The sequence below is a fragment of the Nomia melanderi genome, chromosome 11, assembly GCF_051020985.1.
Source record: "Nomia melanderi isolate GNS246 chromosome 11, iyNomMela1, whole genome shotgun sequence".
In the NCBI taxonomy this organism is placed as follows: Eukaryota; Metazoa; Arthropoda; class Insecta; order Hymenoptera; family Halictidae; genus Nomia; species Nomia melanderi.
Genome location: NC_135009.1, coordinates 2,374,528 through 2,388,636, shown reverse-complemented (window position 1 = coordinate 2,388,636; position 14,109 = coordinate 2,374,528). Strand labels below are relative to the sequence as shown.

The 14,109-nt window shown below is 29.0% G+C and overlaps 1 protein-coding gene across 2 annotated transcripts in view; it reads right to left on the bottom strand.

The window, feature by feature from the left end:
- The window catches only part of Nca (neurocalcin homolog), a 484,597-nt gene that overhangs the window by 186,418 nt on the left and 284,070 nt on the right, over positions 1 to 14,109 (bottom strand). The gene's annotated exons all lie outside the window — the stretch shown is intronic.

Genomic DNA, 14,109 nt, shown 5'->3' with positions numbered 1-14,109 from the left:
CTGTTAATGAATGCAGTACAAAATGTGACAATTATATTAGTTACATAAGGTGTCTCCTTAAAGTTGAATATTTAAATCATTTTGTTTGGTATTGAAACTAAAGAAAAATGATTAAAAGATAATTAAAAGTCTTCATAGTTTCCGGATGTATAATACATTTGCTCTAGACACTTATATGGGTATTTTTCGTTTGTACCTTCGTAACATTTATAGAAATCAGAATATGAAAATGAAAGTATTAATACTAAAATATCTGTAACCCTTTGTTGATCACAATAAAAATAAGCGAAACACCGTGTTTTACTATGTTAAAACAATATTATTTATTTATTTATATTCTGCATTGAATTGTTAGTATACATACTGAAAATTGAACATTAAGGTTAATGTTTTTTTCACAATATATCTGATAATTTAATAAAGTAATATTTTCAAGCACTTATAGATGCCTACAGTGTCACAAACGCAAGTTTTCTCAACGTTTTTAGGCCTACAGTAGTCAAAGGATTAAGCACGCTTTTAAAACCGTATTATTTTATTATAAATATTATATGAGCTATAGCTATATAGTCAACTGTAAAGTTGTACCGGAACTGATATGTAGTATTGCAATTGCTTAATACTGAAACCAGGGTACTTGCCAGCATTTTTATGTTAATAGTATGTGGATTGTGTTTGCGAATCGAAAAAAATATAATATTATAATTTGCAACAGTAGACAAATTGCACAATGTAGCGAACAGATTTTACGAAATTTTTCAATTTTAAAAATAATGAAATTCATTTGAATTTTTGATATAATTTTTTAAGTATGTACCATTTACAAAGTTATTATTTGATTAATTTATTTTTTAGAAGTTCTGTTTAATATTATAAGATCTTCAAATCTGAAAAATAATTTTTCTACAATATTAAAAATTTATAGCAATTTTTTAAATTAGATGTTCATCAAAATTGACTTAAATTTTTAAAAAAGAACTAAAAAATGTTTTTGAAGTTTTTCGTATGAAAGCACATTAAATTTTAAATTAATGTCAAATATCAAATTTAATCGTCAGACTAAATCATCAATTTTAACTGTTCAAACTGATAAAGAACATTTCACTTAAACAAAGTTAAGGTCATTTTAATTTTTCATTAAATAAATTATATCTCTTTCTTTTATCGATCAAGGCATCCCTGCGTCCTCTTTAAAAAAGCAATGAGGATCTTCGAACAAAGTGGATTAATGTCGGAAGTTATGCATTTTGACCCAAACATCCAGATACCCATGTATGTACCCTCTCTGGATAAAATGCTAGAGTATGTTTTGTTTACAGTTCTGATTGGTTACGTGTAACCATATTGACGAATAGCATCAGTATCGAAAATGAGACGAGAACAGATGAAAACTGACCAATTACAGCTACAGTACTTTTGCTAGCATTCTCTCCAAAGACGCAGAGTACATACCCCGCATTGCACACGAGAATAGCTCCAGAAGGAATGCGGATGTAATTGATCAGCTTTCATCTTTTCTCATCTCATTTCCAATATTAATTTACTATTCGTCAATACGGCTACATGTACCCAATCAAAACTATAAACAAAACACTCGACGGGAGACCCCTCTTACTCCTGTTATATCCTGGAAATCTTTTCATAAACAACGCAGAGTACACCTATTGCAAGGAGATGACTCTGCATGGTTAGATTCAGGATTTCGGTTGATCAATCAGTTTCCACTTTTCATCGCCCAATCTTCTGTTGATTTTATTTCCTAATTCCCGATATTTTCGATCATTAATTTACTATTCGTTAACACGGTAACACATAACAAATTAAAACTATAAAACTGGATACTAGAACGACACCCATTTCTCCTATGCCATTTTGCTAGATATCAGGTCATCTCCCAACTGTACACACTCATCATACTGTACGCTGATCTTATACAATCAGTACCGTCAAAGGTATGGCTGCCAGGCTGGCTTCGACAAACGAAATATTATATTCTTTGCTTCAGCTATGCTATGCCTTGAAGATAAAGTGAAATATAAACATATGACGGTTTGTTCTCGAAAATATTGACAAGAATGTTTAGATCGAAAAATCGAGAAATACAGATAGATATTTTATTTCAGTTTTCAGTGTTATTTTAGTTTCGGTATAGTTTTGGTTACTTAGTACGGGTACGATATCTCTGCTCTCAAAGTTATTTTAAATGTTGTTCCAAATTTATTGATAGTTATTTTTGTACATCAACATTATGTCTACCAGCGGTTGTCTAACAATCTTTTAAAGCTCTCCGATTAACAGCTGAGGATTTTGTAAATAAGTTCTTCAGTAACAATGACACAATACAATTACAATCGCAAATCAGTACAACATTTTGTATAACATAATTCTTCAAAGTTATTATTCAAAAAGAAAGAATCATGGAAATCTTTTTTTATATACTTAAATCATAGTCTATTTTTAAATAGTTGAAATTTCTTTTTTATAATACGATATTGTAAGCAACATTAAAACAAGTTCAATGAACGATAATATCATACCCATGGAATAATCTGGAGCAAAAACTAAATTTAAATGGAAACAATGTAAAAACAATAATATTAATATATTTATACGCATTATAAGTAACCAAATGAATAAGATTCTTTACAGCATTTCCATAATGCATTGTAAAACGTTAATGTGTATTTGTTCTTAAATATTATAAGAGTCAATTAAAAATCTCTGCAATCTAAACAATCTCTGCTCGAATTTGACTGTTTCATAAGTTAATAATATTGTAATTTAGCAGGTATCAGAAAGGAAACCAAAAATAAAAACAGACAACATGCATGCAATGAAGAAGAATGTTAATCAATTTTAGCCAAAAATTTAGAAATAATATTTTACTGTTAACGGTTGCTTCAAATCCATAATGCTGTAAGTAACTGACCTTTTTTCTGATATTAACTACAAGGTCATGTCACTAAAAATGGGTTTTAATATGAGAAAAAATTATTAAGATGACTTTACGAATCATTTTAAATACAAATATCAATTGAAGTATCCGAGTAGGTCTTCGCAATGATTTTGATACAGTAAGTTGACAAAATAAAAAAATAAACATCGCTGTTTGAAACCGTTGAAATGACATCTTTTTTAAAAAGAAAAGTATAGCTTTGTTGAAACTCGTAAAATATGAATATACAGGATATTCATTGATTGAAAACAGCCTCGATGAAATTAATTCTACGATCATTGACTTGCTCGTATTATCTCCAAACGTCTAATTATATTGGAAACCAAGTTGAAGATAAATGATATGTCGATTAACGTCGTATATGATAGTTGATTTATTCGCAGATTGACTGTGGTTGATGACCGATTGTCAGACTGTTGTGCACTATGTGTAATAGAGTGGCTGTCTTCGTTAGACCGATATTGTTTTCAGACCACACTGAAGATAACATGGGCTATGTAGTATGCTACGGATAGCCGACTGCGGTAGCAGAGTGCAGGGTCCGTTTTACAGAAATGGGGTACAACTAATCTTAAACCGTTCAATACTACGTTAATTTTGAAGACTCTACCAGAAAATAAGACTTATTTCATAACTGAAATTTCAAGAAATATTGCCATAATTTTTTTAAGTCGAACGTTAGAAATATTTAAACCACATGCTAAAGTGCAGAGCATTTGTTTGTATCGATAATATTTTTGTTTATATCGACCATTTCCATCCTGTGAATCTTGTCCAAGTTGAAAAACATTTTGAGTAAAAGTATTTCTTCTTTGAGTACAGTTTATTAATTTCTTAATGTCCAGCTAAAAGAACATATTAATTAAACAAAATTTGTTTTAAACAAACTTCGTTTTATTATTTAAAAACACTATTTCCAAGCAGAAATTTACAGAACATGAATTCATTTATACCTTTCAATATCGAAAAATTATGTTTTGGATTAAAAAAGTGTTACTACAATAAGCTAAAATTTCTACATTAAAATATATGAAGAATTAAATCAATCCAACGTAGGATTTCGAAAGTAAAAACTCAAAGTACTATATTTTATAAATGAATTCGAAACCAACAAAAGGATACATAGTGTTTGGAACAAATGGATAATTTTCAGATAAGTTTGAACATTGACAGATTTTGTATTCGAATACTTTAATGTTCAAATTTTTATTACCTAAATACAGTATTTCCTAGCAATAAATATTTTAGCTAACCGAATATTGATCGCAACGGTCTATTAGGAAATTTTATAATATTGCAATACTGATAAAGTCATAAATATTTAACAAATCCATTAATCCTAACAATTTCTATTCAAATGGAAGCTCTACCATATTTTGTTCTACAATGTAACTTGGTTTGAAACGATTACATTCATATATTCGTATTTAAATCCATTCAAATATTTTTACAATAAAAATATCATAATGTAATTATGTAATTAATAATCTTTATAACTTGAGATTTACAGATAATTCTTTCAAATGATTAACAACCTCATTAAATAGACATAAAAAAGAACAGAATTACGTTTTTGCATATGAGTGACATATAAAACTACCTGCAACTTGGTCCATAAAAGAACAATATTATTTTAAAGCAGTTTTCAAGTAAATGCATTATTATTTCATGGAGTTCATTCTTACAAGCAAAAGACATTTATTAATATTATTATATTCTATTGGCATTACCATGTAATCACGTTAGTTTTTGTAAGTACAATTTTATATTGAAAATACTTTTGCAAAAGCTGTGGGTATCTATAATTTCATGTTCAAACAAACGTGTTATATTTTACAACACCCATCCCAATTAATTTGACAGATAAATTTGTAGAATACATTCCTCGAACAATAACTCGCAGCTGAAATATCTAGTAGTAGGTTTCCAGTGACTTCGTTTTAACGAAGATGGATATTCTGACATATATTGCTGTCACAATCATTCAACTTGTAACGTATTACAAAATTGAAAAACAAAACACTACCGTTTTTTAACGTTTTAACATTACGCGTCGGAAGTTTACGACACATCGAAACACCTATTAAACGAAACATAACAACAATTTTAATAAATAAATGTTTAATAATACAATATATATGCAATTAGTGTGCAATTCGTAAAAACATAGTATTTTTGTGAACAAACTTTCCTGTATCGACAATTAAGTGATTTAAAGCATTCGAAAATAGACGGCGGAGAGACAGGAATTATTGATGAGAACTATGATGAATGCAACCTCTACATGATGTCGAAAAATCGAAGAGGAATTTTTTACAGTCGCAATACGTAAATTGGTTTTCCATTACGACAAGTGTTTGCAAATGTTCAATGACGACGCAGAAAAATAGTAAATACATGTAAATGTGCATTGGCAATAAACAAGATATATATTATTCATTCGTTGTTTTGAATCGGAATGATACGTAACTTTTTTACTAACCGACTTATATATATTTGTGTATTATTTTAACACGTTGAATGCCATCAACTTGAATGCAAATCAAATCACTATAATTCTCTCACTTAAACAATGACTGTTTCAAAACATTTCTATATTGTAAGTAATACTACCAACTGCAGTGACATTCAATAAGATAAACGTTATACGTACAATATTATATTTTTCTTCATTTCGTGTATCTTAACACAACGTGTTAAAGCTCTAGTCTTGCTAGTTCGGATCATCTTTTAATTTTTTGACTTAAACAATTTTTTTTACTTATAAAGAGTCTCCTTCGTGTCTGAAATTTTCTTTCTCAATACCTGATGCTCCATAATCTTTAGCACATAACAGGAAAAACTGATTACTGAAATAAAAAAATTCAATGACGTTTCCAAAGAGCGAAAGTATGGCTTTTGAAATGATACTTAATACATTATAACTATTCTTTCCTTCTTGGATAAAATTCCGTTAGAAATAAAACGCTACGAAACTATGCATCAACTTGATATTATGAAATATAGATAACTAGTGCAAATGACTTGAAACCTTCCATACACCAATAACAATATTTGCATCCAAATTATATAAAGAACAATGTCTCTTTTGGAATTAAAGTTATAAGCTAGTGGTAATTTGCTCATTAATCAATAATCGATAATAACGTTATTTACCTTTACGCGAAACTTAAAATCAGGAAAGACTTAGAGACGTAATCTGTTTAAATAATAGGCACGAACTGACTTCATTAAGCATGTCTGCCCAAGAAATTTCATTTCACCGCAATCCTACCGTAATCGAAAATATCGCGGTTTTTTATCCGAGTTTTTTTAGTCGAATTCCCAAAATACTCGAGTGAAAAATTCAGGAACTAGACCGATATAAACGAAAATTGAAGAAAATAACGAATCCTCGTTTGGTGGATATCGATTGAAAACGGTCACCTTTGAACTGGCAAACAGTTTACTCGGGCAGTCATGAATCAAAAAAGATAAAATAGTGGTAATATCGATTAACGACTCGGTAGTGAAAACCGTAACGTCGATATAGGTTGCGTCGAGTAATCGGGTCACGGATGCTGAAACCGCCCAGGACAGGGCCGTAACTGTTTCTCTCATTTCGATTTTCTGAAAAACCGGAGAATAAAGCAAATCGTGTTTTATGCATGTTTAAGGAAACGTAGTTTCGAAATATCCATGTGAAACATAAGTCTAAGAACATTTCACAAATTTAACACATTGTTGACCGTTCACGAGTTAACTCATGTTTTCATGCCCAAACATTGTTGACTGGTCACGAGTTAACTCGTGTTTGCACTTAGCTATTTAAATTTTTGATACGCACGGCAATATAGAATATTGCAAAAGCAACATATTCAAAGTTACATAAAAGATATGTCCAAAGTTTCATTTCAATTCATTACGTATAAATAAAGTATATTGAAGTTTATTTAGATTGTCTTACTTTCATATTTAATTACGGAATAATAACCGGTAACATGGGATAGTTTCTACGTAAAATTGTCGGTCGACAATGTGTTAAGCTCAACGAAACATAAAGATCGTATAATCTTCCATTGTATTACGCATCTTCTTTACGTTTAAACGTTTCCTCTGTTATTACCGAGTATGAGGTTCTCTCAACGAGAATGAAATCACTGTTTATATACTAAAAATACTTATGTAACTTTAGATTTCCTTAATTTAATAATTACTTAATAGGTATTTATTAATTACTCCTTAATTTCCTTAATAGAAGATGAAGAAAAATTGATTTCTTCTACTAAATATTTTGCCTGACACGAAAAAAAAGCAAAAATATATTGAAAATTCATTAACACTTTTCTGTTATTGTATATTTTTTATATTTATATACTAATAATTAGAGGATAAATATTTACGTAAACAAATAAAAAACAATTAATAAAGGAATTCAATTACGCATAAAACTGCATTTTTTTATATAACACAATTTTAAATGCAAATGCAAAACCTGATTGCAATTCTGTTTGTTGCCTTTGAGTGTCGTTATTTGAATTACTTCGTTTAGTATTATTCGTTTTTTGTATTTTTTCTTTCACAGTACTTGATAAAACAAGGACTCATCGTTATCGTCCGTAGGAAATCTCACGAGGTAATCATTATCTCATAGCTGCAACCACTACAAATATATTATACACACAGAGATTGCAGTTTCATGTGCATAAACACTGAAAAAGAAAAATATTTGTACAGTAAAGAATATGGAATTATTTCCAAAAATTAAGTTGTGAAACTAATGTAATGAATTCTCATTTCTATTCATACTAAAACTAAGACAATGAAAATATACTTCAACAAAGACTATTAGACTAAAAGTTCGAATAATTATAAGTAAAATAATTGCTCTGATTATTTCTGTTTTTTTTTTGTTTTACTTCATTCACTCTAAATGGATGAAAGCCACACAACTCTTACTAAATAACTATTGGTAATAAATATAGAAAGTGAGGTATAGTATTACAATTATACATATTCAAATGTAATATGATGGTCTAGAAATTATATCTGTCTTTCTATATACATTGCACGTTGTTGTCGCGAATTGAAGCGTACTCGTAATAAGAGGAGCATAGTAGAAATTAGATTGTGATGATAAATGCACATTTCTTTAGTGAAAGCATAATTAGAGAATGAAACAAAACATAATTCAGTAAGTCGCTGGCAGACGTGATCTTGTTTTGTGGAATTTAATGCACTGCGATACAAAAAATAGAACTCAATAGAATTTCAAATTGTTCCGAATCAGGAAATATAAATACATCGTTTATAAACAATGCACAGGGAATACACGTTATTGCTAGTTAGCGTTTTTCTTTTTAATTTAGAAAAGGAAAGAAATAATTTCCTTATAACAGAGACGACCTTTATTTTCTGTTAACGACAAATTTTATAAATCCTCCATTGCATCATGGAATTTTAAAATTACATTTTTAAATAATATATTTTGAAACAAAAGTTCATACATTTGTATTTTTAAAAGTCGTATTACTTTTTTGCTAAACACTGGAGTTGCATCTCATTAATTATTCTTTCCTAATTACAGAGTTTATCACAATTTGTAGCTACCCTTTCTTACGTCAGATTCCACAACAGTCTTTGTTTCGAAATAACAGGTAGTTTGTGCTTTTCCTAGATACATATTATTGTTTCTTCATTTCGTTATTTCAATAAACAAGAAAAAATTTATGTAATAATTATATATGTTCATATAATAATTACTTAACTTTTCAGTGCATTTAGATATTTAGTTCTTGCTATCTTCGTATAATATAGCTTTCTAATTTTCATGTTACGTTACGTCATAAAGATAGTATAGTAGGTACCTATGGTAATGTTTGTGTTTCATTTCTTGATTTATTTTATAACGTTTATTATCGGAATATGAAAGTTAAAACGTTCATAAAGAAATTTGGAGGAATAAATTAAGAAAAATTATTAATCTAATTAAAACAAGCATACGATAAATTAACAGAAAATCCCGGGACAAATTACCCTATAGAAAAAAAATCTTAGACTATTCCATGGAAAAGCATTCATTATTATTTGTTTTAAGAGACTATTTTTTAATAAGAAATTATAAATGTAATACAATTTATTATACAAATGTATTACGAGTACAATAAAAACGGAGAAAATTTATGAATGTTACATCTAATGAAATAGAAGAATTCTGTCAACCTTTGTTTCATATATACCTGCAGTGCGTTATTGACATGATCCCAGCCGGCCTGTGACTTAAAAGTGAAGAGGGACAAGGGGAGACGTCCACTCGCGGCACTCGGTCCGATACTATTGGCGGAATTAGTTTCGGCACGTTTTTGTTACTGACCAAGCCGCAAACTGAGGTGGAGCGTATTGGCCGAATCCCCTTGCCCTTCAACACTTTTGAGCCACCGGCCGGCTGGGATCATGTCAGTAACGCACTGTATAGGTAAGCATATACAGTTATATTTCATTGTTATTTCAAAGTCATTAACTATACTTTTACAATTTGCCGATTATATTTTTCATAACAATGTTTTTAACAATTATAAATTGTTAGTTTATAACCGTAGGTAAATATTTACTATTTTACGTAATGTACCTTTTCCTTATACTCGACAAATAAATTGGGTGACACATGATTAATGTTTATTCTATTCAATTCTATTCAACAACACGTGATACAATTCTTTGAAGCTACAAAAAATCAAGGAATGAAAATAGTGATTTGTATAGTGTGTAATCCTGTGTTTCCTCGAATTTTTTTATCGATAACGGCGCAAGCTGAAATTATTCCGCGTTATTTATTCTCTCCCGACCTTGTGCAGGGTGAGAATGATCCTAAAGATAATTGTGTTATAATTACACATCATTCTATGCATCTCGACGTGCTAGTTTCGTGTTAGATGAAAATAAAGGAATACGAAAATTTAAGAAGCTGTTAACCTGTCGCGTTACAAATAAAAATAACGAAATTTTTATCCCTTCATTTTGTTTGTTTACGAGAAGAAAAGCTCACTAATAAAAAAAATAAACAGTCTATAGGAGATCACAAAAACATAGAAAACAAACTGAATAAACAAGAACAAGGTTTCTGTTTCAATCTCAACTGTTCAATAACATATGCTTCAAGTTTGGGACAGTTATAAGATACAAACTGTTTACGTTATATAGATTTGATTATGCTCAAAGCAGTTGTGCTTTTTGAAATAAACAACAATAAATTTAAACAAATGAAAGTTCAAAGTAATTTATAAGTGAAACTAATAATTTAAGTGAATAAAGGAATAAATAATTTGGAACTACTTTTATATTAATGACTGTGTTTAAATCATTTCCCTCTTGATCTTGTCTCAGTTAAATTAAATGAATTCTGTTATTTTATCACTTGTTATCATCGGAATCACAACATTTTTATCAAGATAACATGAGATCAATAACAAAAGAAAATATTTTAGTTCAAAAATGTCATTCACACTTAAATATCTATACCCTAAATCGTTTACAATGCCGTTTTTATAAATCTGAACGAAATACATGTAAAAATATTTTATATTCTAAAATGTGTTTAAGAATTATTTAAAAGCACGTTATTACTTTCAAATTTAAAGATCTTTACTTTTAAAAAACTGAAAAATATTATCAATAATATTTCAAACAATTTTTCATTATAAAATATCTTAGTAATATAAATAATAAACAGTTATGTACATTAAATTTTATAAGATTTTACAATACAATAGATATTGGTTAAAGTTACATTTTTTTTGTAATGGTCAGTACGTTAACATAATAAATGATACTTCTTATTTACAAAGAGCACTAAATGTGTAATGAAGTAAATATATATAAGAATTTAAGTATACACTATGGTTGAACTAACTTTACGCGTGAAAAAAAAGTGTATAAGGCAATCTGTGGTCGATTCTGATGTTCCAGGTTTTCATGAAACTACTATCCATTTACGTATTGCAAAGTATAAGTACAGTTTTTTTTAATGAATACGTATTTCCTGTTAGCGAATTTTCCAACGCAAAATTTTACTCTTATCGAGACTGCATCAAAGTATTCTTGGGTAGAATTGTTATTTACTTAAGAAATAAAGGGTGTTTCAAAAATATTTCCTTTTTGGAATAATAGGAATAAAAACCTAAATGTTGCTTACTTAATTCTAATTTATTATAACTATAAAAAGTATGAATTCAATTTTTATTTATGAAAAACGCTTATTTTCAAATGAGCAACATTCTGTTGTTCGCACTAACCTAATTGGGAACTAACACTTTCAACCACTCGCCCCAGCATTGCACATGGAACAGCACTGATATTGTCTTTTGGGTTAAAAATTTTGCTTTTAAGGTAGCTCCATAAGAAAAAATGAGAAGGAGTTAAAGGGTTAAAAATTAAGGGTTTAAGAGCTCGGCATTCTCATCTGTTTTCATGAATCATTATGTCTCAGCCTCCTCAAACTTGCTTAATGCATGCTTACTTAAATCTGCACTAGGGACATTTTGCATCTATGGCAAATTGTAGTGTCTATTGCAAAGACGTTAAATACGATTATAAGAATCACTACTTTTATAAAATGCGTGAATGCGAAAAGTTCGCTGTGATTCATCGTTAGATCAATGGTTACTAAAACAGAACAAGCTTGACAAGTGTTTTACCTAGCTTCCCTCTCCCCACTACCTACATGAGCTCTAAATTTGGAATTAAAAAAAGGAAGATTTTACTCCAATACAATTTCGCATATATTTTCATTCCGTATTTTATTGTTTTCATTGTACCCTCAATTTCTTCTCCTTAATATGTTATACTTCTGATGAAAGTTCCCATTAATCTTCTGGTAGCCATAAAATCTTCATAAATTAGTTATTTCGATCTTTCTCACGAATTAAATATTGAAATTTTTATTATGCGAAGTATCTTAAGGTATATAAATTAATACCCATCATTGAAGGAAGTGGATCATAATGATATGTGATACAAACGCTTTAAAAATCATTCAGTTTTGAAGTTTTGACGACACTTTTCATGAAAGTTTGGCAGAGTGTGCTATGAAAATATGCAATTTGAACATGTGAATTAGGAACATTAAAACTTAAGGTACGTAAAGTAATTAGGTTACCGTTGTTTCAATTTTTATCGGTGCCCACATAAAATCATTTTAATACGCAGATAAATTTTGACCTTTTTCCAATGAAAACCAGCAGCAAAACGATAGCGAATAGAAAACCTTTTGTGATTTGCGACGTTCAGAATACGCGCCAAGATAACTCTGTACCTGTGATTTATTATTCGGCTGTGAAAGCTTTTTCAGATACCTGTACAACGCAGATAGATTTCCCATTCGTGTTTTGAACTAATCAAGAATTCCTCGATCCCATGTGTGATGGACTGGAAGATTACTTATCGTTTACTAGAAAATCGGAACCTTTTATTGAAAATAAACTAAAGTATTTTGGTTATTACAGTGTAATGTCGATTTTGCTAAGTATAAATATAATTCTTTTTCGCATTATATGTAATAAAAGAAAACTGCAAGTGTCAAGGAATTATGCAACAACGTCAATTTTGAAATATAATTTGCTTTTATGTAAGAAAGTCGCTAAACAAGAAAAAAAGTATAGAAAATTGCATGTTTCACTTCAAAGAAACGAATACTTTGTGTTCATCTCTTCTTTGGCTGTTCTCAATATTTAAACACTTATATGACAGCAGCGGAAGTAAAAAAATTCTATTATGGTGCATTATGCGTGTATCAGTAAAATAATGATATAATTTAAATGATGTAATACACCAATAATTACTTTTGATCATGTACTTCAGATGGTTATGATACTACACCAGTTTTTACCGCTTCGAGGTTAGAAATGGAAAACTGAAAAAAAATTCATACTATTTCTGATCATCATATTTTTTCGTAAAAGTGATGTTAGTTTTATAATTAACAATTTCAGAATGCGTTTGAAGCGTCATTTAAACTGCTTATATCATAATATTAGGAAACTGTACATTATTTTAATTGATACATATTAAAATTACAGTTACTGTGATCAAAACTAAGTTTGTGACCAGTGCAATGTATGTCTAGAAAGGACGATTTAATAGCAACTAAATACTAATATCAGTTAAGGAGAAAATTCAAATAACATTTTGTTCTTCTATCTTATACTTCATTATACGTTTTTTTTCAATTACGTCGCACGGAGTGGAATGTACGTAAAACATAAGGTAATCAGTTCTAACTGAAACAGAGAAATGTTTTCGTAATCCGTGTAATCCAGATATAGTAGAACCATCATTATCCCGACTAATCCCTCTTATACATCTTTTTAAAACAGAAGAAAGCTTTATGTTTTCAGTTAGAAAGATATATATTCAGACAAATGTTGTTCAAGTTTAAGGAAAAAATAAATATGCACGAATTGCTTCTGAATATATTAGTAAATATTATGTAATCCACTTGGAAAATGTACTTTTGATTTGCTTAAATTATTAGTAATTATTAACGATGAAATTTAAACGAAAGTAAACTAGTTATACATTTATAAATAATTTATAATATATATATATATAAAATATAATAAAGTTATAAATGTATTTCTTATTCAAAAACGTAATTTGTAGTTCAGGTAGATAATTTCTGACATAATAACTTTCTATCTTAACATATTTTAATTAATTAAAGTTACAATAACTTCCTGGCGAAAACATTTATGAATGGAAAGTAAAATATTTCATCAGTTGATATGAACTGAACCTTATACACATTCATTAACATCACCATAAAATCTTCTTTGCGAGTTCGATTTGATATTGTAAGATGTGGTATTATATAATTATTGTTTATCACTTTAAATAATATTTTTGAGAGGTTTATTGTTTTAGGGATTTAAAATACCTACATTTCTTTCATTTACAAATATAACTCGCAATATAAGTCGCAAAATTAAAAATATCATAAAGGTTTAAAGCACACCAACGGACGTGTTACTCAATTCTACAGGTGCATCTGTTGATAACTGTTCATATAAACCATTCAACGTTATTTGAGCAAGATCCACATAGAGTCAGTTTGCCTTCGTACTTTGCACAAAACTTTGGACTATTTATACAAACCTATTACAAACATTTGTAAACTATGT